At 48.2% G+C, this 25,089-nt stretch overlaps 1 protein-coding gene and 1 long non-coding RNA gene across 5 annotated transcripts in view; one reads left to right on the top strand and one right to left on the bottom strand.

Annotated features, from left to right (window-relative positions):
• Positions 1-25,089, bottom strand: part of KCNJ6 (potassium inwardly rectifying channel subfamily J member 6) — a 325,736-nt gene that overhangs the window by 26,341 nt on the left and 274,306 nt on the right. The gene's annotated exons all lie outside the window — the stretch shown is intronic.
• Positions 1-25,089, top strand: part of LOC147378906 (uncharacterized) — a 99,067-nt gene that overhangs the window by 60,383 nt on the left and 13,595 nt on the right. For all 4 annotated transcript variants that reach the window (XR_015164576.1, XR_015164593.1, XR_015164617.1 and 1 more), the window contains one exon: positions 4,030-4,144. This is a non-coding gene — a long non-coding RNA (uncharacterized LOC147378906). The remainder of the gene's footprint in view (positions 1-4,029; positions 4,145-25,089) is intronic.

Raw genomic sequence — 25,089 nt, 5'->3', positions numbered from 1 at the left:
CCCGAGGGCCCCGTACCAGACAATCAGGGATGGCTTCTATGCCCAGAGTCCACTGAGATTATCCAGACTGGCCCATCTGGGGCCTGCCTTGCCCCTCCTTCTATAAACATGGATAAAGGAAACCTCCTTCAGAATGGAGTCAGGAAGCCCTGAGACTTACAGACTCGGCAGGAAGCAAGGTTTCCCTTTGACCCCGCAATGCAAGCCACCCACTGCCAGTGACCGACCCCACACCCTCCCCAGTCTCCTCCTTTCAACCCCCCTCCTCTGTTCTCTGGACTTGCGTGTGCTTCACCACAGTTTGCTCATCCCGAATCGCAATTTTCTGCTCTTCCCAAATAAAATCATTTTGCCGATAAAACACATGATTCTTTCTTTTTTTTTTTTTCTTTATTAAGGTCCACACTCCCATGGAAATCACAATAAAAGCTTTTGCTACAGTTTCCCTCTCCCTGGTCAATTCTAGTGGTACCCATACGCTCCCCCTTCTGACGTGGCGTGCCCCCTCTTCCTGGGATATGCAGTGAGTCATCTTTGCAATCATCACTTGGTCTATTGGGCCTCCCTGGTGGCTCAGAGGTAAAGACCCCACCTGCGATGCAGGAGACACAGGAGGCATAGGTTTGATCCCTGGATGGGGAAGATCCCCTGGAGCAGGGAACGGCTACCCACACCTGTATGTGGACCGAGGAGTCTGGCAGGCTATGGTGCATGGGATCGCAAAGAGCTGGACACGACTGAGTGACCGAGCACACATACCCCTGATCTGTTCGCCTGATCAGATCTTAACTTTTCTATGGGTACACTCTAAAAAGAGTTTACCTCTGGAGAAAACAGGATGGGGTCCGTGGCTTGGTTGATGATGTAGCCAGTGAGGAAGTGACAGCACTGATCACAGTAATTGTGTTTCCTGGACCTCAGACTGGGACAGGAGGTCTGAGCCAGCGCCAGGGGTCAGAGGTCGTGGGTGATATCTGAGGCTGCTCTGACTCTGCTTGGAGGCCCTCCTGGCCTGGAGCAGCCAGGACAGGGCAGTGGCCCCCACAGGTGCTCTTGAGACAATCCTGGAGGGGATCTTGAGATGGTCCTGGGGGGATCTTGAGATGGTCCTGGGGGATCTTGAGACGGTCCTGGGAGGATCTTGAGACAGTCCTGGGGGAATATTGAGATGGTCCTGGGGAGGATCTTGAGACGGTCCTGGGGGGGATCTTGAGACGGTCCTGGGGGGGATCTTGAGATGGTCCTACGAGGGATATGTCAGGAGCTTGCAGGGGAGGCAGCTTTGAGCGTGACCTCTGCCATTCTGTTTCCAGAATTAAAATGCTCCCCAGAGGAGCCAGGATTCAGGGAACAAGGATTGGAAGGGCTCACAGGGGAAGAGGTTTGCTGAGAAGCTGGAGGCTGGCACAGCTGAGGCCAGGATGCTCTGTGTGCAGAGTTTGGGGCTGCAGTCTGGCAAGTAGCCAATTCCTTGCTCAGACCTCCGTCAGCTGCTTGAGGAGCTCTTAGGGTGGTCCTCAGGGGAGCCAGAGGGTGGGTGGCAAGCCGGCCAGCCTTTCCTCTGGGAAGTGCTCAAGCACACACAAGGTGGGGACTCACCTGGAGAACTGGTCCATGGCCTCAAATGTCATCTGGCCAATCTTTAAATTAGGAGGTGAAAACCAGAAGAGGCTTATTTTCCTTTCTGGGTACCCTAACTTCATTCCTTTAGCATTTTCTCCTAACCAGATTGTCAGTCGGTGCACATTTACCATGACTGCTCTTAGAATATGTGTGAGTGTGCTCAGTCGCTTCAGTCGTGTCCGACTCTCTGTGACCCTGTGGACGGTAGCCTGTCAGGCTCCTCTGTCAGTGGGATTCTCCAGGTAAGAATACTGGAGTGGGTTGCCTCCTCCAGGGGATTGTCCTGACTCAGGGATCGAACCTGGCTCTTCTGAATCTCCTGCTTTGCAGGCAGATTCTTTACTGCTGAGCCCAGCAAACTTGATTTTAGACTAGAAGGTCTCAGTTTCATTGTGCTGAGTCCTGGACTGTAGATGTCAGGGACCTTTCTCAGCCCGACAAGATGGTGAAAACCAACTACCTTCCCTGTTTCTTGTAATTTCTCAGCCACATTCTATTGGATTTATTATATAGGGGTTACAAAAAAAAGTTTTTTTTTAAAGAACTGGGAATATTAAAACAACTGTGCGTCTCTTTTTTCTCCTCTTGACTTCTATTTAATTTTTGCAATTAAAACGTCCATGAGCTGTGGTAGAAGAGACCTGAGAAGTGTTGAGCCAAGGCCTCCTAGCGCTTAGATTTCCAGGAGGAAGATGGGATGGCTCTTACCCTCTGGCAGCCACCTCCCACCTCAGCTTCCACTAATTGTTCCATCTTGTTCCACAGAATTCACTGCAACTGTACAGCTCAGTAGAAGTTGTTAAGGAATATAGGATGAGAAATTGAAGGAGACCTAGAGAGGAATTTTTTTGTAGGTTGCAAAAGCCCTCTGTGATGATTGCATGACGAGAACAATGGGAAATGAGGGTTTCCAAGGTGCGAGGCTGTGGGATGACTGCAGCCCTTTGCTAGGGGCTGTCTGTCTGTACCATCCGCAGAGACGCAGTCCTGAATCAGAGGTCGCTGTTGGTGGGGCTGCCCCTTGCTGATGTTTTGGAAGGGGCTGTTTCCAGATGAAGCAGCCTGGATTCTGATTTAGCCACATTTGTGTCCCCTGCATTTATTCTGCATCACTGAATAGAAGGTGGCCACGTGGCATCAATGAGATGCCGTGAGCATCTTCTACACGCCCCTGCCGAGCCCTTCGTGGGTGACGCAGCCCTGCTTCACTCATGCAGCCTTGGTGGCCGTGGGTTTTGGGGGTACCTCTTGGTTCACAGAGGCCCCGTATCTCACGGTACAACTCACAGCACTTCCTAAGAACTCCTTTGCTGTGAAAATACTGATCACACGAGTATATAACAAAACATGTGAAAGGAATAACTTACAACGTGATCTGAATTAATCAGAAAATGTGTAGTGTGGTGACCCAAGGTCTAAAGAGCAGATAAAACCAAGGAGGGTCTTGGAATGCAGGAACAGAAAAACCAGACCCTGATCGTCCTCCACCCCCCACCCATGTTGTAACTATTCACGGATTTCAGGGCCTCCTGAGCAGTATAACCCTTCTCCCCTCCTACCCCACAGGGAGAAGGTGTTTGCTGTACTCTTCCCACATCCAGTATACACGCCTCATCCAATCAGCAAACGACCTGCAAGACCCCTATCCCACTCCTTGTATCCTGGGTATAAAAGTGGACTAAGGACCCCTGTTCAATGTCAGTTTTCCCTTGAGCTGTTCTAACAGCATCTCCCATTCTAAGAATATTGCCCTCCCATTCTGTCTCATGTCTGGAAATTCTTTTCCAACCTGCGCCCGGACCACAACATATAGTGGAAAACCAACTTTAAAAAGCAAAGTGTTGGGCTTTCCTGGGAGCTCAGGGGCAAAGACTGCGTGCCAGTGCAGGAGACACAGGCTCAGTCCCTGATCTGGGAAGATCAGCACATACTGCTGAGCAACTAAGCCCAGGAGCTACAACTATTGAGACTACGTGATTCCACTGCCGAAGGCCTGTGCCCTAGAGCCCGGGTTCCTCAACGGGAGAAGCCGCTGCCTTGAGAAGCCTGCTCACTGCAGGTAGAGACTAGCCCCCGCTCCCTGTAACTAGAGAAAAGCCTGCACACAGCAACGAAGAGCCAAAAATAAATAAATAAATAAAATTATGAAAAAACAAGAACAACAACCCCAAAGCAAAATGTTTGAGTAGAATGGTGTCAGCTGGAACTGTTCAGAACTAAGCAGGGAGTGGAGACAAGGCAAGAGGAAGAGCACCCCTAGTAATTCGTGCCAGTCAAGGCCCAGAGTGCAGAAGCCTGAGCTGGGGCCCCGAGCGTCCGGCCTTTCCTGTTTGAACCATACCTATTTGCATATTGGTCTCAGCCTTCCCCTGCCCAACTCACCAGTAGGCTTTCTGTCTCACACAGTATTGACCCCGTCCTTGCAAAGAGCAGGTGCTCAATTCATCAGTGGATGGATGGAAGAGGGAAACAACGTGGTGAGACTGACATCAAGGAATGGACCCCCATGTCTGGAGTGGAGGTGAGTTTGTGCTGATCTGCATGCGGGCTCAGAGGATTCAAGCAGAGAGTGTGGGCGAGGGCTCAGGACATGCAACTGGGGATCCTCCTGCCCCAGCCTGGGTCCCAGCTGCGATGCACAGACGGGCTCCATCCTTTCCAGACTCCAGGGAACCCACCTGCCTGCCTCTCATTAGCCATAATCGCTTTCTCAGCTCTTTGCTGGATGGCTTTAGTCCGTGGAGATTCTACGCAGTTCGACAGGTGTGTGTTGGACACAGTACCCTCTTTCTGCACTCACCTCCATTCCCAGCTCTGCTTTTTAAAAAAATTAATTTATTTTAATTGGAGGCTAATAACTTTGCAATATTGGGAAATAGATGACCAGTCCAAGTTCGATGCATGAACAGGGCCCTCAAAGCTGGTGCACTGGGATGACCCAGAGGGATGGGATGGGGAGGGAGGTGGGAGGGGGGTTCAGAATGGAGACACATGGACACCCGTGGCTGATTCATGTCAATGTATGGCAAAACCAGCTCTGCTTTTAAATGAAGAGGGGAAGTAGGTTTAGGATGGCCTTGCTTTTCACCTGCTTTATTGAGGCCAGTGGTGAAGAATCCGCCTGCCAGTGCAGGAGATGTAAGAGATGAGAGTTTGATCCCAGGGTCAGGAAGACCCCCTGGAGGAGGGCACAGCAACCCACGCCGGTGTTCTTGCTTGGAGAATTCCCATGGACAGAGGAGCATGGTGGGCTACCATCCATGGGGTCGCAAAGAGTCGGACATGACTGAGCGACTGAACACATAAAACCTTGGTTACATGTTTGGAAAAAAGTCACTTCACTTTTTTAGTTAAATGTTTAATGGACTCTGAACTATCACTGCATTTTTCCATTATTAGTTTGAATCTGCATTTTTGCTGGCAGTTCTTTAAATATAATTTTAAGACTTGATTAACAATCTAGCCTGCACCTCACTGATTCAGTGATTTGATAAGAAGTTTGTATTTCACAAAAGCGCTTCAGTTCAGTTCAGTCGCTTAGTCGTGTCCGACTCTTTGCGACCCCATGGACTGCAGCACGCCAGGCCTCCCTGTCCATTACCAGCTCCCGGAGTGGTGGTGTTACTCTAACAGAATAAGTGGAAGGAAGACCCTCCCGGGGTCAGGGAGACAACCCAGTAGCTTGCTTGGCTTCCTCTCTCTCTGCCCCCAGAGACTAGTTCAGCCTTGGACCCTTATAAGGATTGAAGATCCTCAAACCTCTAGGGAAAGCACAAAAATCTTACCAAGATCTGTGGCACTGCATGAGGGAGAGACATGTCTATTTATCTCTTTTTGGACTTGACACACAAAAGGACGTTCCCACTGAGAAACGCCCGTTCCAGCTCTGAAAGCAGCCTGTCCGCTGGGTCTGCATTCTGGAAAGGCAGTGCACCACGCTGCGGCTTCCGTCCTGCCCGGCCCTCAGGGAAGCCTGGCCCCACTGGAGGCTGACCCAGAGGGCTGGGCCAGCTCCCTCCGGTCCTCTCTGAGCTACCTACCCCCTGCAAGGTGGGGCTGCACGGAAGGAGGCAGCCCAGGGTCGTTGTTGGGAGTCAGCTACCTTGGTCTGCATCTCCCTCGCTCTGTGGCTTGGGGAAAGTTACTGCATCTCTCTGAGCCTCCTTCTTTTACAGCTTCGTTATCTGGTATTATACAAGGTATGTCGTGGATTTTACCCGACCTGTGGTAAGCTCTCCACAAAGATAGCAACTGGGGTGGGGTTGGGGGGCAACCTCCACACCTTCGTGCCAGTCCTCCCTTCTGGAACATTCTTGCTCCTCCTCTGCCTGTCAAAGTCCCATCCAATGCCATAAGGAGGCCTTTCTGAGCAGCCTGGCTAGCTTTATTCTCAGGAATTCTGATTCATTTATGGTCTGTACTACTGGCTAGGGTCTTCATATTCTGTCTGTTCTTTTTCCTTTGAAAAAATGAGTGTGAGTCTTAGTTCCTCAACTAGGCATAAGTCCATGCATTTAGTAAACATGTTTTTGTACCTCCACCCTCATTCCTCAACCAGGGAACCTGAATAGAACTTCTGATCTTTTGCAAGGCTCCATGAATACCAGGCCTCTGCAGGCTACCCACTCCGGTATTCTTGGTCTTCCCTGGTGGCTCAGAGAGTTAAGTATCTGCCTGTGATGCGGGAGACCTGAGTTCTATCCCTGGGTTGGGAAGATATCATGGAGGAAGGCAGGCAACCCACTCCAGGATTCTTGCCTGGAGAATCCCCATGGACAGAGGGGCCTGGTGGGCTACAGTCCATGGGGTCACAAAGAGTCAGACACGACTGAGCCAGTAACACTTTTCTCTTTGAAGAGAAGAGCGACTCTTCAAATATCAGGCATCAAAGGGTATTTGGAAATGTTCAGAGAATAATAAGGCATCGAGCAAACCCTGACACCAATAGGACGATGAAGCGTGATGTTTCCAGATCTTTCTCTGGAGGGACACGACTGAGTGACTAAGTACACAAACAGCCCCGGGACCTGCGCTGGCCTTGCTGATCCCGGGTATCTGGGACCTGGGAACACCCTCCCCATCCTCTTTCAAGGCCCAAGCTGGCCCGAGTCACAGAATTGGCTGTGTGGGTGCCCTGGGCCTGAGGGGCTATGGGTAGGCTTGGGCGTATCCACCAGGGTGAACCCACACAGCCCCAAGGGCCCCCTGGACGAGCTGGGGGCTGGGGCCACAGAGAAGACATGTGCGCCCTGGCGCCTCATCTATGCTCCTGCCCTGGCCCTGGGAGCCTTAGAGGTGGGCCTGGGGTGGGGTGCAGCCAGGGGGCCCAGAGGGGCACTTCCGGTGCGGGGTGGTTCTGAGATGGGGGTGCTCTGCCGCCATCCCCCGAAAGAGCCCCTCCTCTCTGTCCACAGCAGAAGAGCCACCCAAGCTCCGTGGGGATGTCAGGGCCTCGTCCCTTGCTTCTTCTTTTCTCCTTCCTCTAAAGGGACCCTGTCCACAGGTGAGGGTTTATCAGGGGACCACAGTGAACCAGAGGGCCTCCCCTAATTTCCTGCTTCTCCAGTTTTTCCAGATCATTTTTGGTGAAAAGATAGTTAAGTGAGGTCATCGTGAAAAGACAGTTAAATAAAACGGTGATTTCTCAAGAACGACCCGTCTGGACCACCCCCTGATTCGGAAAAGTCCCTAAAACATGAAGTCCTGTGATGCTCATTCTTCTGGGGATCTGTTTCTCTGACAGTGTCTTTCCCATGGTTGTCTCATGAGCTGGTGAAGCGGTAGGTGGAAAATTAAAAAAAAAAAAATATATATATATAACATTTTTAATTGGAGGATAATCGCTTTGCAGTATTGTGTTAATTTCTGCCATACATCAGTATGAGTCAGCCACAGGTGTACATATGTCCCCTCCCTCCTGAGCCTCCCTCCCACCTCCCACCCCACCCCACCCCTCTAGGTTGTCACCAAGCACCAGGTTTGAGTTCCCTGAGTTATACAACAAGTTCTCACTGGCTCTGTTTTACATGTGGGGATGCGTGTGTTTCAGTTTGGAGTGGAGGCTTTGAACTCAGGTCTGCTGGCCATCCAAGTGGATCACACCGTGGCCGGGCTGGACTTGCTCTCTGAGACTCATTTTTCTAACTCGGGTATTTTTATCCTAAAACAAGTTTCCTGCTTCTGTAAATCTTTACTGATCACTTGATCACACATGGAACAGAACTGCTTTGAGCATGGTGGGGGCAGAGGGGGGCCATGGGACCATGTGCAGTCAGGGCCCATTGAACTGATTTCACACCAGCCACGGCCTGGTGGAGATGTTCATTTTAGAGATTAAGAGGAAAATAAAAGTGAGATCAGGGCATCACAAGCATACAGTGGGAACACACAGTGAATTCAAGGGAGGGATGGAAGCATTTGGACCCTAAAGACATGCATGACATTGCAATTTAGTCTGGATGAGAAAGCCAAGATCCCTTGGAAATGTCTTTGCACATGTGCGAGGGTCTCTATCAAGTTTCTGCCACTGCACAGCCATTTAACTTGGGTCCTACAATATCTGCTGCTGCTGCTGCTAAGTCGCTTCAGTCATGTCCGACTCTGTGAGACCCCATAGACGGCAGCCCACCAGGCTCCCCTGCTCCTGGGATTCTCCAGGCAAGAACACTGGAGTGGGCTGCCATTTCCTTCTCCAATGCATGAAAGTGAAAAGTGAAAGTGAAGTCGCTCAGTGGTGTCTGACTCTTCGAAACCCCATGGACTGCAGCCTACCAGGCTCCTCCGTCCATGGATTTTCCAGGCAAGAGTACTAGAGTGGGGTGCCATTGCCTTCTCCAAGTGCAGAACATTTGAGAAGAGCTTCTCAGTTGCTAAAATGTTGCAGCAAGCAGGGGGAAGTGATGTTTGTGTGCAACTTTCTGATGGTTTGAAAAGCGTTGCAGATATGGGGAGAGGAGTGGTGATGGGTTTTCTTTTTTGCCTTGTCTACAGAATGAGTGGAAAGAGAAAATGTACTCCCATACTGTGCTCATTCCCAAGGCAATGCAGACCCCAGCGGCAGGACTCATGGAGGGGAAGGGCTGCTTTTGCTGTTGTTATTGTTCAGTTGCTCAGTCGTGTCTGACTCTTTGAGACCCCATGGACCACAGCACTCCAGGCCTCCCTGTCCATCACCAACTCCCGGAGTCCACCCAAACCCATGTCCATTGAGTTGGTGATGCCATCCAACCATCTCATCCTCTGTCATCCCCTTCTCCTCCTGCCCTCAATCTTTCCCAGCATCAGGGTCTTTTCAAATGAGTCAGCTCTTCACATCAGGTGGCCAAAGCGTTTAGGCCAAAGGAATTATCTGTGGCACAGAATTCTGACTCATTAGGGGTGCAAGGAGCCTCAGAGGGGTTCCCACTCCTTCTGTGCCAGACGGGGAAACAGAGGCAGTGACCGCTTGACCCCGGCGATCCATCTGGATAGTGACAGAACCTGGGGCTCACCTGGACCCTCCAGTCCTCAGAGCGACCCTCTTTGCATTCTGCCTCCCCCCAGACATTAAGTCTCTCTATAGAGATGCTGGCTCGCACACTTAAAACATCAAATTCCTTGTTCTCGCTCCTCAAGTGAGTAACCTGTTTCCACTGTTTACATTAGCTGGAAATTGAGCTGGGAATACTCCGCCCTCTTTTTTTTTTTTTTTCCCAAAGGAGATGTATTTTGATCCAGTTTCCCAGCCTCAAACGCATCCCTGCTTTGTCAGGGCTTGTTGGTTAAAACTTGGTTCTCAGAAATTCTCAGAGCCACAGGAGGAGCTTCAAGAAGAGTTCCAGGCAATCCCTGGGTGTTTTCTTTTCCCAGGCACTCCTGAAAATGGTAGCGTGGTCAGATCACATTGTTCCTCATGAGAAATGGCCTATGAGGTCGTATTCTTGACCATGAACTTGGCCCCAAAGGAGTCACAGAAGTGAACCCAGAAGGTGTGACAGGAGTGGGCAGATGCCTCTTGAAGAGTCAGCTCCAGCTTTCAGGACCCCCTCACTGGCAGCAGTGAACTTGTTCTAAAGTGGGGATGGGGGGCCAGGACCAACCCCTCACCCCTGGGCAAGTCTTCTGTGACCCCCCAGCTGCTAGAGATGCTGTAAGGGTCTAGGTCAGTCTGAGATGTAGCCGAGACGATGAGACTGGAAATAAGGCGAGCTTGAGAAAGAGGCAGGATAAACCAGGGGAAGCGCAGAGAAGGATGGGAGGCACATCTGGAGGGCAGGGAAGCTTGCGCTTACCAGGGCCCGGGGCCTCCCTGGGGGCAGGTGCTGGCTAAACCCTCAGCTTCCTCACTGGGGGGCTCACAGGAGCCAGTGGTCTCCAGCCAAAGCCGGTGCTGGGACCACAGTCACCCTCGACCCACGAGGAGCGCTGGGAACAAGATGAGGCTTGGGCAAGTTTGAGACTTCAGGATTCCAGCTGGTGCACTCCCGGCTTCTTTAGCCTTCCTTACCCAGAAGAGATTCAAAACCTTTTGTAAAGCTATCCAAGCACTTCTGTGTCTAGCTGTGTAAACAACCAGAAAACCATCCCCCTCTGAAATACTTAAAATGCTGGATACAGGATAAAAAGGCAGGCATCAGTACAGATGAAGTTGGAAGGAAAGGGAAGTGCCAAGAGGCAGGCAGAGGGACTCATGGGGGGAAGTGGAGATGGCTAGGGTGCCCCCAGTGAGGCTCCTCTGTCCACTGGGTGCCGAGAGTGGGGGAGCAGCATCACAGCAGAGTCTCATAGTCCAGGTAGCCTTTCCCGAACGAATCTGCCTGGCATGCACCTGCAGTCTCTTTCCCGCTCCTCCTATTTTTTGAGATGGATCCCCTTGCACTTGACCAAGAATGGCCACAGTTCACCAGCATCAATCAATGCTCCAGAGTGCAGGGACCTCCTGAGGCCCTGAAGGGATGGTAAAAAGTACCAAAGCTGATGCATACACTTGTAACCGGGCACCACCCTGGGTCTGCAAGCCCTGCCCTGTGCAAGGAGCGCCGGATATTGGTGCTTCAGCTCAGCGGTGATGCTCTGCATGCAAACTCTTGCAGAGCAGCTTAGCACACAGAGCATCAAGTTCCCTTTATTTATCTTTCCCCTTTCATCTCCTTCTATGGCCACAGCATGCATTGTCCCCTTGAGGACAAAACGAAGACTCTTGGATGGTAATGTCTCCTGTCACCCAATGAGCAAACGCACATACACACACAGGAGTCCACGCCTTGTCTATTTCTCAGTGTTAGAAATATCCGGCAGTGAGAGAAGTCATGCTCCAGGGCCCAGTGGGCCCCGAGCACCCTCTCTGCGTGTTCTCCACCCTTGGGACAGGTGCTTCCTGACGCCGGCCTGGCACTGGGAATTCCACTCTCTCCGAATTCATCCCATTGATCTTGGGAGCCTTGTCTTCTGCTGGTGTGTCTGTGGACCATCTGCCTGGTTTTAAGGATGAGAAGGAAAGGATGTCCACGTCTAGCACAGCATTGTGACATCTTTGAGAGAAAGTAGCATCTATCAGAGAAGATAATGGAAAGAAATGGCAACCCACTCCAGTGTTCTTGCCTGGAGAATCCCAGGGACGGCAGAGCCTGGTGGGCTGCCGTCTATGGGATCGCACAAAGTCGGACACGACTGAGTGACTTCACTTTCAGCAGCAGCATCTATCAGAGGGGCTTCCCAGGTGGCGCCCATGGTAAAGAACCCATCTGCCGATGCAGGAGATGTAAGAGGTGTGGGTTTGATCCCTGGGTCCGGAAGATCCCCTGGAGGAGGCCATGGCAATCCACTCCAGTACTTTTGCCTGGAGACTCCCATGGACAGAGGAGCCTGGTGGGCTAATGTCCATGGAGTTGCAAAGAACTGGACATGACTGCAGCAACTCAGCACACACATACATACACACACAGCATCCATCAGAGGTAAGACAGTGTTTTAGTTTCTTCAACATTATGCAGACTTATAGGGGAAGCATTTGCATTAAATTTTGCCAACTTTTTCGGAGAAGGCAATGGCACCCCACTCCAGTACTCTTAATTACTGAATACCCTATTCAACTTTTCCTTTGAAAAGGTGTATTAAAATGAATAATATTTCTATTTTTCTAAAAATTTTTGGAAAATGGGCTAAAAGAGATGCTTCTAACTACAAGAGGAACTGGTATAATTAATTTTGATTATTTTATTATCATATAATTAACTTGATACTAGTTAAAAGCACTAGATACTATTGGTAATAGTTTTGATAACCTCATCCATTCCAGCACCCTTGTAAAATTCTTAGAGAATGTAGTTGACTATAGCTTCGATCCCTGAGTTGGGACGATCCACTGGAGAAGGGTATGGCAATCTGCTCCAGTATTCTTGCCTGGAGCATTCCATGGACAAAGGAGCTTGATGGGGTTCATGGGGTCACAAAGAGTCAGACACGACTGAGTGGTGAACACTTGCACTTTCATAAGGACTAGTAATGTAAGAGAGAAGAACAAATCTGACTCCATGTTGGATTGGTTTCTTTTACTTTAACCTTTGTATTTTACTGCTTTTGCTACAAAGGACAGAAATGGTATGGGCCTAACAGAAGCAGAAGATATTAAGAAGAGGTGGTAAGACTACACAGAAGAACTATACAAAAAATATCTTCAAGACCCAGATAATCACGGTGAGTGTGTTCACTTACCTAGAGCCAGACATCCTGGAATGTGAAGTCAAAGGGGCCTCAGGAAGCATCACTACAAATAAAGCTACTGGAGGTGATGGGATTCCAGTTGAGCTATTCCAAATCCTGAAAGATGATGCTGTGAAAGTGCTGCACTCAATATGCCAGCAAATTTGGAAAACTCAGCAGTGGCCACAGGACTGGAAAAGGTCAGTCTTCATTCCAATCCCAAAGAAAGGCAATGCCAAAGAATGCTCAAACTACCGCACAATTGCACTCATCTCACAAGCTAGTAAAGTAATGCTCAAAATTTTCCAAGCCAGGCTTCAGCAATATATGAACCATGAACTTCCATATGTTCAAGCTGGTTTTAGAAAAGGCAGAGGAAACAGAGATCAAATTGCCAACATTTGCTGGATCATGGAAAAAGCAAGAGAGTTCCAGAAAAACATCTATTTCTGCTTTATTGACTATGCCAAAGCCTTTGACTGTGTGGATCATAATAAACTGTGGAAAATTCTTCAAGAGATGGGAATACCAGAGCACCTGACCTGCCTCTTGAGAAACCTGTATGCAGGTCAGGAAGCAACAGTTAGAACTGGACATGGAACAACAGACTGGTTCCAAATAGGAAAAGGAGTACGTCAAGGCTGTATATTGTCACCCTGCTTATTTAACTTATATGCATAGCACATCATGAGAAATGCTGGGCTGGAGGAAGCACAAGCTGGAATCAAGATTGCTGGGAGAAATATCAATAACCTCATATATGCAGATGACACCACCCCTATGGCAGAAAGCTTGTCTCTTGTTCATTGGACTGTCTTATGATGAGCAGTATGAGCTCAGACTCAGTGAGAGTAACACATCCTTTTGTAAGGATCTGGTTTCCAAGGGTTTGCTTTTAGCAAAACTAAAACAAGATTTAACTCATGTCTCAGTGTATGGATCATTTAAAATATTTTTTAATGATTAATCAATGTGTAACTTTTAAAACAAATGACTCTAAAGAAGTTCAAAGGATTGAGTTACTATATTGATACTCACTCTACCATTGTTTATGTATTTATAAAAATAATACTTATTCTATGAGAATTCTTATAGAAGAATATTTTTATGAATTCTTATATATTTATGTTTCATGAAATTTATTTAAATGAAACATTTAATCACTTAATAGTTATTGTCAATAGTTAGAATATGTCAAAAAAATCTTTTGCAGTTACTTAGCTTATGATAAACAAGCTAGATGTCAAATTAAAGCTGTATGAGAGGTCTAATACTTTGCCCAACTTTTTAAGGTGTATGTGAACAGCAAAGTTCATAAACCCCTCTTAACCTCTGACCTCGAGCACTCAACTAATTCCCTTACAGTAAAAAGACAAAGATGGTTCTACTGAGTTTTTAAAGAATTCAGTGGAATTCTATTTAAAAGAGGCATTCCTTGAACAGAAGAGCACAGAAAGTTTGAAGAAAAAAAATAATAATAGGTATATTAGGCAAATAGGATCCAAAAGAACACTTGGGTAGTTATATTAATAAGTGATAAAGTGAACTAAAGCCAAAGTTATTGCAAGAGATGAAAGGATCACTTCAAAATGATAAATGTTTCTACTCAGAAGATATGCTAAGTTAGCTAACATGCTAACTTTCAGATCAGATCAGATCAGATCAGTTGCTCAGTCGTGTCCGACTCTTTGCGACCCCATGAATCGCAGCACGCCAGGCCTCCCTGTCCATCACCAACTCCTGGAGTTCACTGAGACTCACGTCCATCGAGTCAGCGATGCCATTTCATGCAAAGATGAGCTCGATAAAGGACAGAAATGGTATGGACCTAACAGAAGCAGAAGATATTAAGAAGAGATGGCAAGAATACACAGAAGAACTGTATAAAAAAGATCTTCATGACCCAGATAATCAGGATGGTGTGATCACTGACCTAGAGCCAGACATCCTGGAATGTGAAGTCAAGTGGGCCTTAGAAAGCATCACTATGAACAAAGCTAGTGGAGGTGATGGAATTCCAGTTGAGCTATTCCAAATCCTGAAAGATGATGCTGTGAAAGTGCTGCACTCAATATGCCAGCAAATTTGGAAAACTCAGCAGTGGCCACAGGACTGGAAAAGGTCAGTTTTCATTCCAATCCCAAAGAAAGGCAATGCCAAAGAATGCTCAAACTACCGCACAATTGCACTCATCTCACATGCTAGTAAAGTAATGCTCAAAATTTTCCAAGCCAGGCTTCAGCAATATGTGAACCGTGAACTTCCTGATGTTCAAGCTGGTTTTAGAAAAGGCAGAGGAACCAGAGATCAAATTGCCAACATCCACTGGATCATAGAAAAAATAAGAGAGTTCCAGAAAAACATCTATTTCTGCTTTATTGACTATGCCAAAGCCTTTGACTGTGTGGATCACAATAAACTGTGGAAAATGCTAACTTTGCATACATCTAATAGCATGTTTTGGGCTTCCCTGGTGATGCTACTGGTAAAGAATCTGTCTGCCAAAGCAGGAGACATAAGAGATGCAAGTTCAATCCCTGGGTTGGGAAGAACCCCTGGAGGAGGGCATGGCAACCCACCCCAGTATTCTTGCCTGGAGAATCCCATGGACAGAGGAGCCTGGTGGGCTACAGTCCATGGGGTCACAAAGAACTGGACACAGCTGGGCGTCTGAGCACACAATAACATATTGCAATGTAGAACAAGAAGAAGGGGACACAGTCACCAATGTAATCAAGGCTCTATCAGTAACAGATTAAACAGACCAGAAACCAATAAGAGTACATGTATCTATACAAAGAATACAATGAAAAGCTTAATTAACATCTTGATCGTGTGTCAAACACTGCATCCAAGGGCTGGGATGGTGTTCTTCTTAGGCACGTACAGAGTATTTGTTAAATCGGCCATGCACAAACTCAGCAAATAAGGCTGATAAATTCCAAAGAACTGTCGTTCAGTTCACGTTCTCCAGCTGTCATTAAATTAAATTAGAAGTCAATAACAAGCAAGACTAATAAGATGCTGTGCTTTTGGAAATAAAGTCATGTCTAAATAATTTGTCAATTCATGATCCAAGATCATGGTTAGATAACTCTTCGAGTCGAACCATAATTTAAAGACAACAAATCAAACCTTGTGGGATGAAACTAAAGGGATTCTTAGGAAATTAGTTCTGAATTTATTAGAAAAGAAAAAGGAGACAGAAACCGAATGAGAGAAACCCGCACTTTAAGGGGAGAAAGTAACAGAAATGATGCAAAGAAACAGAGGCAAAGAGACAATAAAGACGAAAGCAGAAGGCAATGAACGGGAAAACAGTAATGTAACAAAAAGGAGTAAGCGGATTCTTGGAAGATTATTGAAACGGGCCAACCACTAATGAGATTAGCATAGTTGAGAAGAAAGGTAATTTAAATGAACAGTGTGTGTGTGTGTGCTCCATAAGTCACGTCCATCTCTATGTAGCCTGGCAGGCTACTTGGTCCATGGGATTCTCCAGGCAAGAATACTGGAGTGGGTTGCCATTTCCTCCTTCATAAATGTAGTATTAGGAATCAAAATGTATACATAAAGGTGTGTGGAGATATGAAAATATAATAAACATAACTTATTTTATAATATATAAATTTATACCAGTAAACTAGAAAATTTAAATGAACAAAGTACATTTTTTTACTAAAAAAAAATGTAACTTTCAAAAAAATGGCTTAACTAGAAATAGAAAATCCTGAATAGTTCTATAACTGTTAAAGAAACTAGTAGTTAAAAGGCTTCATAAAAAAGAAATACTAGATGGAAAAAATGAAGTGTTTTCACCGTGTGCTTTCTTAAACATTAAAGGATAGATAACTCTAATCATACAGAGAATGTAAAAAGGAAATATTCCTTTAAAATTTTAATTAATTTTCTAATTCGTTTTAACTGAAGCGTTGTCAATTTACAATGTTGTTAGTTTCAAGTATTCAGGAAAATGATTCAGTTCTTTTTCATGTTTTTTCTGTTATAGGTTATTACAAGATATTGAGTATAGTTTCCTGAGCTATGCAGCAAGTCCTCATTGTTCATTTATTTTATATGTAGTCAGTTCAGTTTAGTCGCTCAGTTGTGTCTGACTCTGTGACCCCATGGACTGCAGCATGCCAGGCCTCCCTGTACATCACCAACTCCTGGAGTTTACCCAAACTCATCTCCATTGAGTCAGTGATGCCATCCAACCATCTCATCTTCTGTTGTCCCCTTCTCCTGCCCTCAATCTTTCCCAGCACCAGGGTCTTTTCAAATGAGTCAGCTCTTCACATCTGGTGGCCAAAGTATTTGAGCTTCAGCCTCAGCATCAGTCCTTCCAATGAATATTCGGGACTGATTTCCTTTAGGATGGACTGGTTGGATCTCCTTGCAGTCCAAGGGACTCTCAAGAGTCTTCCCCAACACCACAGTTCAAAAGCGTCAATTCTTCGGCACTCAGCTTTCTTTATGGTTCAACTCTTACATCCATACATGACTACTGGAAAAACCATAGCCTTGACTAGACTGACCTTTGTTGGCAAAGTAATGTCTCTGCTTTTTAATATGCTGTCTAAGTTTGTCATAGCTTTTCTTCCAAGGAGCAAGCATCTTTTAATTTCATGACTGCAGTCACCATCTGCAGTAATTTTGGAGCCCCAAAAATAGTCTGCCACTGTTTCCATTGTTTCCCCATCTATTTGCCATGACGTGATGGGACTGGCTGCCATAATCTTAGTTTTCTGAATGCTGAGTTTTAAACCAACTTTTTCACTTTCTTTTTTTTTTTTTCCTCTTTCACTTTCATTAAGAAGCTCTTTAGTTCTTCTTTGCTTTCTGCCAGGTGGTGTCATCTGCATATCTGAGGTTATTGATATTTCTCCTGGCAATCTTGATTCCAGCTTGTGCTTCATCTAGTCCAGCATTTCTCATGATGTACTCTGCATATAATTTAAATAAGCAGGGTGACAATATACAGCCTTGATGTACTCCTTTCCCGATTTGGAACCAGTCTGTTGTTCCATGTCTGGTTCTAACTGCTGCTTCTTGACCTGCATACAGATTTCTCAGGAGGCAGGTAAGGTGGTCTCCTATTCCCATGTCTTTCAGAATTTCCCATAGTTTGTTAGTTAGTAACAAGATAGATGGTTACATTTAATTTTAGAGGTGTGTTCAGAACTCAAGGGGGCAGAGAGAAAGGAGGGATTTTATGGGTGAGAGTGTTGCCAGAAAAGTCTTTAAAAAAGATAGACTGGGTGTTGAAGGATGAATAGGAGTGTACCAGGTGGCTCAATGAAGGCAAGAAGGGGGAAGAGGCTTTCACAGGGACTTGTCCCCGCTGTGTGTTGGAGACACCTGGGGGAGCCTTGGAGGAGAAGGTGGCTGAAGAGCAGAGTTTACCTGTCTGCTTTCACTGTGTAACCTTCAGCTCTCTCCTTTAGTGCGTATAGTGTATTCCACTCATGAGAAATCGGCCTCTATCTGGGTCCACAGAGCCAGTGAAGACAGGCCGCTCTGGAGTGGGGGGCAGGGAAGAACCCACAGGCGCCTGTATAAGCCCAGGCCCACACTGTGGATGGAGCTCCTGGGTTCTCACCTCCAACCCGCCCCCCCCCCCACCAACGCTGCCTCTCACCTGGGCCCCTGCATTGACCTCTCTCCCTCTCCTAGCTGCCGGCCACAGTCAGTGACGAGCTCATCCGGGCCTGCCCAGATTTAGCTCTGAACGTCCTTGCACATCCTTGATTTCTCCATGCTGCCTTTTCCCTGCAAGCCCTTAGCACTCATGTCCTCTCCGCCTGGGACACTCTCCCCCTTAGATTTCCACAGCTCATGGCTTCCCTGTGCAGGCAGGTTCTAACCTCACCTTCTCAGAGAGACCCTCCCTGACTCCCCGCCTCACCTGTGCCCCCCCACTTCAGAACCTGCTTCCTGCTTCCTTTTTCTTCTCGCCCACCCCACCCTGACCCGGGTACTTTCTCACTTAGCCCCTGTCTCCCACTCACCCGCTTGCAAACACATGAGAGCCAGAGCCTGCTTCACTCCCTGCTGGTGCATAGCGTGAGTTCTGGAAGATTCAAGACTGTGTGCTCACTAATGATGAATGAATGAATGAGTGAATGCATGCATGCACCAAATCCAGCCAACTGGCTCCATTAGGGTGGCTAAGGAGGAGAAAGGGTATTATTTCTCTCCAGACCCATCCCCTCCAGCCCTCCCAGCCTCCCAGGTGGGCTCAGGGAGCCCTGCTCAGAGGGCCAGACGCCCTGGACTTAACTCAGCAGACGTCTTGCACATCACTCTCTGAGTGTCTGGCTTGGACTGAGCTCAGGAAGCCTCAAAACTTTGTGCTTTGTTTACAGTCCTATGGTCTTGGGTCAATGCAAACCCCACAGCCCTTTCCTTTCATTATCTGGAGTTTCAGGGGTGACGGCTACACCTCGGAGATACGAATATCCACAGAATTAACCTCGGAAGGGAGAAATAGAGTTAGGGGATGTTTTCCAGTGACTGATGCCCTGGTTTTGGAGACTGTCGGTCAGCCTGCGGGCAGGCCGACGCGCGGCCCGCTGTGTGATCACTGCACCACCAGGTGGCGCTCGCGCGTCTTTCAGAGATGGTCAGACGGACCTAGGTTGCTTTCGGTCACTGCTGTCCAGTCAAATCTATGGTTTTTCCAGTAGTCATGTATGGATGTGAGAGCTGGACTATAAAGAAAGCAGAGCGCCAAAAATTGACGCTTTTAAGTTGTGGGGTTGGAGAAGACTCTTGAGAGTCCCTTGGACTGCAAGGAGATCCAACCAGTCCATCCTAAAGGAATATTCATTGGAAGGACTGATGCTAAAGCTGAAACTCCAATACTTTGGCCACCAGATGTGAAGAGCTGACTCATTTGAAAAGACCCTGATGCTGGGAAAGATTGAAGGCGGGAGGAGAAGGGAACGACAGAGGATGAAATGGTTGGATGACATCACCGACTCAATGGACATGAGTTTGGGTGAACTCCGGGAGTTGGTGATGTACAGGGAGGCCTGGCATGCTGCAGTCCATGGGGTCGCAGAGAGTTGGACACGACTGAGCGACTGAACTGAACCAAACTGACAGTGCTGAGCGGTCACCACAAACGTCACGTAGGGAAAGTGCTGTCGCTGGGAGACCTCAGGCCACACCTCGGGTCCCCACCATCTCGGAGGAGCTGCTCCTTGACTTCTCCTTGGACCTGGGATCAGGGGCCGTGGCAATGACTTGAGCCCCCGTGCCTTTCCAGCTTCTAGGAGAGGGTGTGTGATAAGCCAGTATGTCTTGACCTGTAGAGACAGACCTTGGAAGGTGTCACCAGAGGCCTTCTCTTTTCCTGAAAGCAATAGCAACTCGGCAAACTGACTCTTGGCTTTGTAGGTAGCTCAGTGGTAAAGAATCCGCCTGCAATGCAGGAGACATGGGTTGGATCCCTGGGTCTGTAAGACCCCCTCGGAGAAGTGTTAGTTGCTCAGTCGTGTCCAACTCTTTGCAACCCCATGGACTGTCCTGTCCATGGGATTTCCCAGGCAAGAATACTGGTGTGGGTTGCCATTTCCTTCTCCAGGAAAATCTTGTCGACTCAGGGATTGAACCTGAGTCTCCTGTATTGCAGGCAGATTCTCTACCGCTTAAGCCAGCAGGGAAGCCCTTGGAGAAGGAAATGGCAACCTGTTCCAGCATTCTTGCCTGGGCAACTCGAAGGACAGAGAAGCCTGGCGGGTTACAGTCCATGGGCGTTCCCAAAGAGTCAGATAGGACCGAAGCGATCAAGCTGCAACAGCAAGCTGGCTCTTAGACAGTTTCTGTGTCCTGCTCCTGAATAAGTATGCCACTGTTACCTAACCCCCGAATTCTCATTGCTAGCGTCATCTTCAATGCCTCTGCAGTCCCCACGTCCGCGGGCGACAGAGCACTAACCCTGCCCGAGGCGTTTGTCAGATTTCCTGAGTGTGACTTGGATCTCAGGGGTGGTCCTTCAGACCAGCAGCAGCAGCATCCCTGGGAGCTGGTTGGAATGCAGAACCCAGACCGACTGCTTCACCACGTGCATGTCAGCACCTTCCCCAGCAGACTTGTGTGCACGGGAAAGCTTGAGGCTGGCCGGGGGCCCACGGTCTGAGGGTGGTGAGCTAGGCTGGTGATGCCTGCAGCTTGGGGAACTGACAGGCTGGTCAATACTGAGAGTGTGCTATGCGACCTTCCTCTAGGGGCCGGTGTGTGTCCCGTGACCCTAAGGAGCTCATGGACGGGTGGACAGGTGGGCTCCAAGCTTCACTGCTCCTGTCCTCCGGCCCCTGTTGCCCCCTGCTGCCAGCTGACTCTGGGCACCTGATAAATCCCTGGGGAATGAAGCATGAACTCGGATGGACAATCGCAGGGCCCCGCGGAAGTGCCGCGGAGGGCTCTGAGCATGCGCACGGGGCCCTGGGCGCCTGGGGTCGCCGAGGGCACTGCAGGGTCTGTGAAGGGGCTGTGTCCAGGGCTGGCCTGGAGGGAGGTGACACACGAGTGCGTGAAACAACAGGGGCGCGGAGGGGTCGGCCTTGCTGCCAGAACAGGGGCTCTCCGTGGGCAGTGTTCTCCCACCCTCAGGGACCCCGGGGTCCTCTGATGGCACTGGGTGGTTAAACTCGGGGAGCATAGCTACTGCCCTAGAGGGCAGAGGCCAGATATGTGGCTGCAAAACACCCTCTGCCGCAGTGGACGGCCGCCCAGCAGACGGCGCAGCTGGGAGCAGCGTCACGTTGGAGGGACTGAGCGGGGACGCAGAGGGCTTCTGTCCACTCTTTGGCGCTTTCCAGTCTTTTGGTGCCTGCGTCCTCTCCCCCACCTCCACTTTGCCCAGCACTGGGGCCTGCGACCTTATGCAGACGGCCTATAGTTCTGGTCCCGGGGACTGCAGGGACAGGGCTCCTGGCCAGGCCGCGCCTGCATCCGGGAGCTCCGTCTGTCCAGTGGCAGAAATCCGCCGTTGATTCGAGTCCCTTTCCCCAGAGGCCAAGACGGCGGTGCCCGCCTCCTTGCCGGCCTTGGACAATTGCTTCTGACGGCTGGACCCGTGCCTCCCGAGGCTAAAGGCAGGCTCTGAGCTGCTGCTAGGGGTAGAGGGGTGGGGACGGGGTGGGGGTGGGGGTGGGGGTGGGGGCGGGCTCATGTGAACACAGCCCAGGCCGATGGCTTTTCCATGGCAACAGCTCCGCACTGGATCTGCTCCAGAGGGACACAGGGCACAGGCAGCCTGTGCCCTACCCAGACAGCAAGTTGGCCGAGAGTTTATTTTCAATCCGTTGGGGGAAAAGCAGTAATGTTGCTCAAGAGGACCAAATCCTTGGGTTTGTGAAATACTGGTGCTTTTATTTGCCCTTTCATTTGGGGTCCTTCTCCTAGCCTTTCCCATCTTTCTCTCCCCTTTTGTTATTGTTTGTATTAACATTTTATGCTTTGTTTTTCATATGGTTTTATCCGGATTAGGCTGTTTTCCATAATATCTTTCTTTAGTAGATTTCTCCAGAATACATATATTCTGTTAATCTTATTTTTATTTGACTGTTGTAAGATTGAAAGGAGATCCAGCCAATCCTTCCTAAAGGAGATCAGTCCTGAATATTCATTGGAAGGACTGATGCTGAAGCTGAAGCTGCAATGCTTTGGCCACCTGATGCGAAGAGCTGACTCATTTGAAAAGACTCTGATGCTGGAAAAGATTGAAGGTAGGAGGAGAAGGGGACGACAGAGGATGAGATGGTTGGATGGCATCACCGACTCAATGGACATGAGTTTGAGTAAACTCTGGGAGTTGGCAATGGACAGGGAGGCCTGGCATGCTGCTGTCCATGGGGTTGCAAAGAGTTGGACATGACTGAGCAATTGAACTGAACTGAAGTGAAGCTCCATGAGATCAGAAGTTGTGTTTCTCCATCTATCCACTCACCCATCTACCTACCAACCTAAACATTCATTCACCCAATCATTTATCCAACCATCATCCATCCATTCGTGCATACATGCATCTATCCGTCCACTCATTTATCTCCCAACCCATCCATCTATTTATCAACCCATTCATTTGCTCATCCATCCATCAGCTCATTCATCCAACCAGCCAACCATTCATCCACCCATCCATGTTTCTATCCATTGTTCCATCCATCCACTCTTTTATGTCCCCACCCACCTGCCTATTTATCAATCCATTCCTTTTCTCACCCAACCATCAGTTCATTCATCCAACCAGCCAAATGTCCAGCATCCATCCATCCATCCATTCATTTGTCTCCCAACTCACCCATCTCCAAAATCATTGCAGATGGTGATTGCAGTCATGAAATTAAAAGATGCTCCTTGGAAGAATGGCTATGACAAACCTAGAGAGCATATTAAAAAGGAGAGACATCATTTTGCCAACAAAGGTCTGTCTAGTCAAAGCTATGGTTTTTCCAGGAGTCATGTACAGATGTGAGAGCTGGACCATAAAGAAAGCTGAACACTGAAGAATTGATGCCTTTGAACTGTGGTGCTGGAGAAGACTCTTGAGAGTCCCTTGGAGACCAAACTTTTGAGTTTGAGTCCCAAAGGAGGTCAAACTAGTCCATCCTAAAGGAAATCAACCCTGAACATTCATTGGAAAGGCAGATGCTGAAGCTGAAGCTCTAACATGTTGGCCACCTGATGTGAAGAGCCGACTCATTAGAAAAGACCCTGATTCTGGGAAAGATTGAGGGCAGGAGGAGAAGGGGGCGACTGAGGATGAGATGATTGGATGGCATCAGTGACTCAATGGACTTGAGTTTGAGCAAACTCCAAGAGATAGTGAAGGACAGGGAAGCCTGGCATGCTGCAGTCCATGGGGTTGCAAAGAATTGGACACCACTTAGCAACTGAACAACAAAATGTGGTCTGGTCTCATTTCTAATGAAGAAGTAAAAGTGGAAGTGATGGGATGAGGTCATTCAAGGCACTGAGGCTGTCTGTGTCTTTTTTTTTTGGGCCACCTGCTTTGGGGAAGACTATCTGCCGTGTTGTGAGGATGCTCAAGCAGCCTAGTGAGAGATCCACAAGAAAAGGAACTGAGGCCTCCAGCCACCAGCCATGTGGAAGCGGATGCTCCAGCCCCATCAAGCCCCTGGGCGACTGCAGTCTCCTGAGCCAGAACCACCCAGCTAAGTAGCTCCTGATTCTTGACCTACAGAAACTTCAAATCAAGCTTCTGTGAATTTAAGAAAATTGAAATAGTTTCATGCATCCTCTCTGACCACAATGTTCTGAGATTAGAAATCAGTTACAGTGAAGTAAGCCAGAAAGAAAAACACCAATACAGTATACTAACGCATATATATGGAATTTAGAAAGATGGTAACAATAACCCTGTGTACGAGACTGCAAAAGAGACACCGATGTATAGATCAGTCTTATGGACTCTGTGGGAGAGGGAGAGGGTGGGGAGATTTGGGAGAATAGCATTGAAACATGTATAATATCATGTATGAAACGAGTCGCCAGTCCAGGTTCGATGCACGGTACTGGATGCTTGGGGCTGGTGCACTGGGATGACCCAGAGGGAGGGTAGGGGAGGGAGGAGGAAGGAGGGTTCAGGATGGGGAACGTGGGTATACCTGTGGCGGATTCATTTCGATATTTGGCAAAACTAATACAATATTGTAAAGTTTAAAAATAAAATAAAATTAAAAAAAAAAAAGAAATCAGTTACAGGAGACAACATGTATTTCTCGTTTCATGCATTAAGTTTGGGGGTAAGTTGCGGTACATCAGTGGATGACCAGTACAGAAGCTCTGTGCCCTTGTACAAGTGAATTAAAACTCTGGTGTCTCTGCTTCCTCACCCCCATAATTAGAGTGATAATAATGGTGTCTCCGTCATAGATGATCAATAAGAGTTTTGTGAGTTAGTCCATATGAGGTACTTAGAACAGCGCCTTGCACGCAGTAATCGCTCAATCAGTGGTCATTAGTTTTAAGTATCATTAGTAACCATTGCATGAATTTTGGGCAAAGATGGAAGAGAGGGGAAGAAATAGAGTTCTTGCTGGATGAAAGGAAGGTGGGAATCGACACTTATCCTAACCAGTTGGCGAGCCCCGCCAGCACAAGGGTGAGGATGTCTGTGGGCCGGTGAATGAATGAAGGTGTGTGACCGTCGCCGTGGAGGACTGGGATTGGGCTGAGCCTGCCCTGTTTCTCTCAGGACATTCTCCTGGCCGCCGTCTGCACCGACTCAGAGATCAGGCTGTCTCACCTGCTAGGCTTGGTTGAAAGAACCCTATCTAATATTGACCTTAAAAAGCTTTGCCAAACATCCTCATTACTCATAGGTTTGAAGCAGCTGAGTATCTGTGAGCACCAGTTCCCTGGGAAGCCCTGAGTCAGCAGAAGAGCCAGTTACTGTGGTGAGAACTTTGATTAAAATTCTGTTTTGACTCCAGCTAGATATTTGTATATAAATGAATGGTCTACAGTGAATCACGTTCCCCTCCCCCCACACACACCTTCCAAAATGAAAGCTAGATGTGTAGATTCTATTCAGCCTCTCAACTGGTTTCCCCTACTGGCTGGGAGTGTATATAAATAACAGAACATTCTTACTTGTTCTTTACTCATTCCCCCCTTCCCCCACTTTGGAGGGAAAAAAGTGTGTGAAGGTAGAACTCGGTGCAGAAATTCCTGAGGAAGCAAGCCCTCTGGGGATGCATCAGAGAGAAACATTTGCCCAAGAACGATGTGCATGAAGGTAGCAAAACTCTG

The sequence above is a fragment of the Bos grunniens genome, chromosome 1 (genome assembly GCF_055505025.1).
Source record: "Bos grunniens cultivar Pamir isolate PY7600 chromosome 1, Bosgru_T2T1.0, whole genome shotgun sequence".
NCBI lineage: Eukaryota > Metazoa > Chordata > Mammalia > Artiodactyla > Bovidae > Bos > Bos grunniens.
Note: the sequence above shows the minus strand (reverse complement) of the source record. Positions and strands in the feature narration are given on the sequence as shown.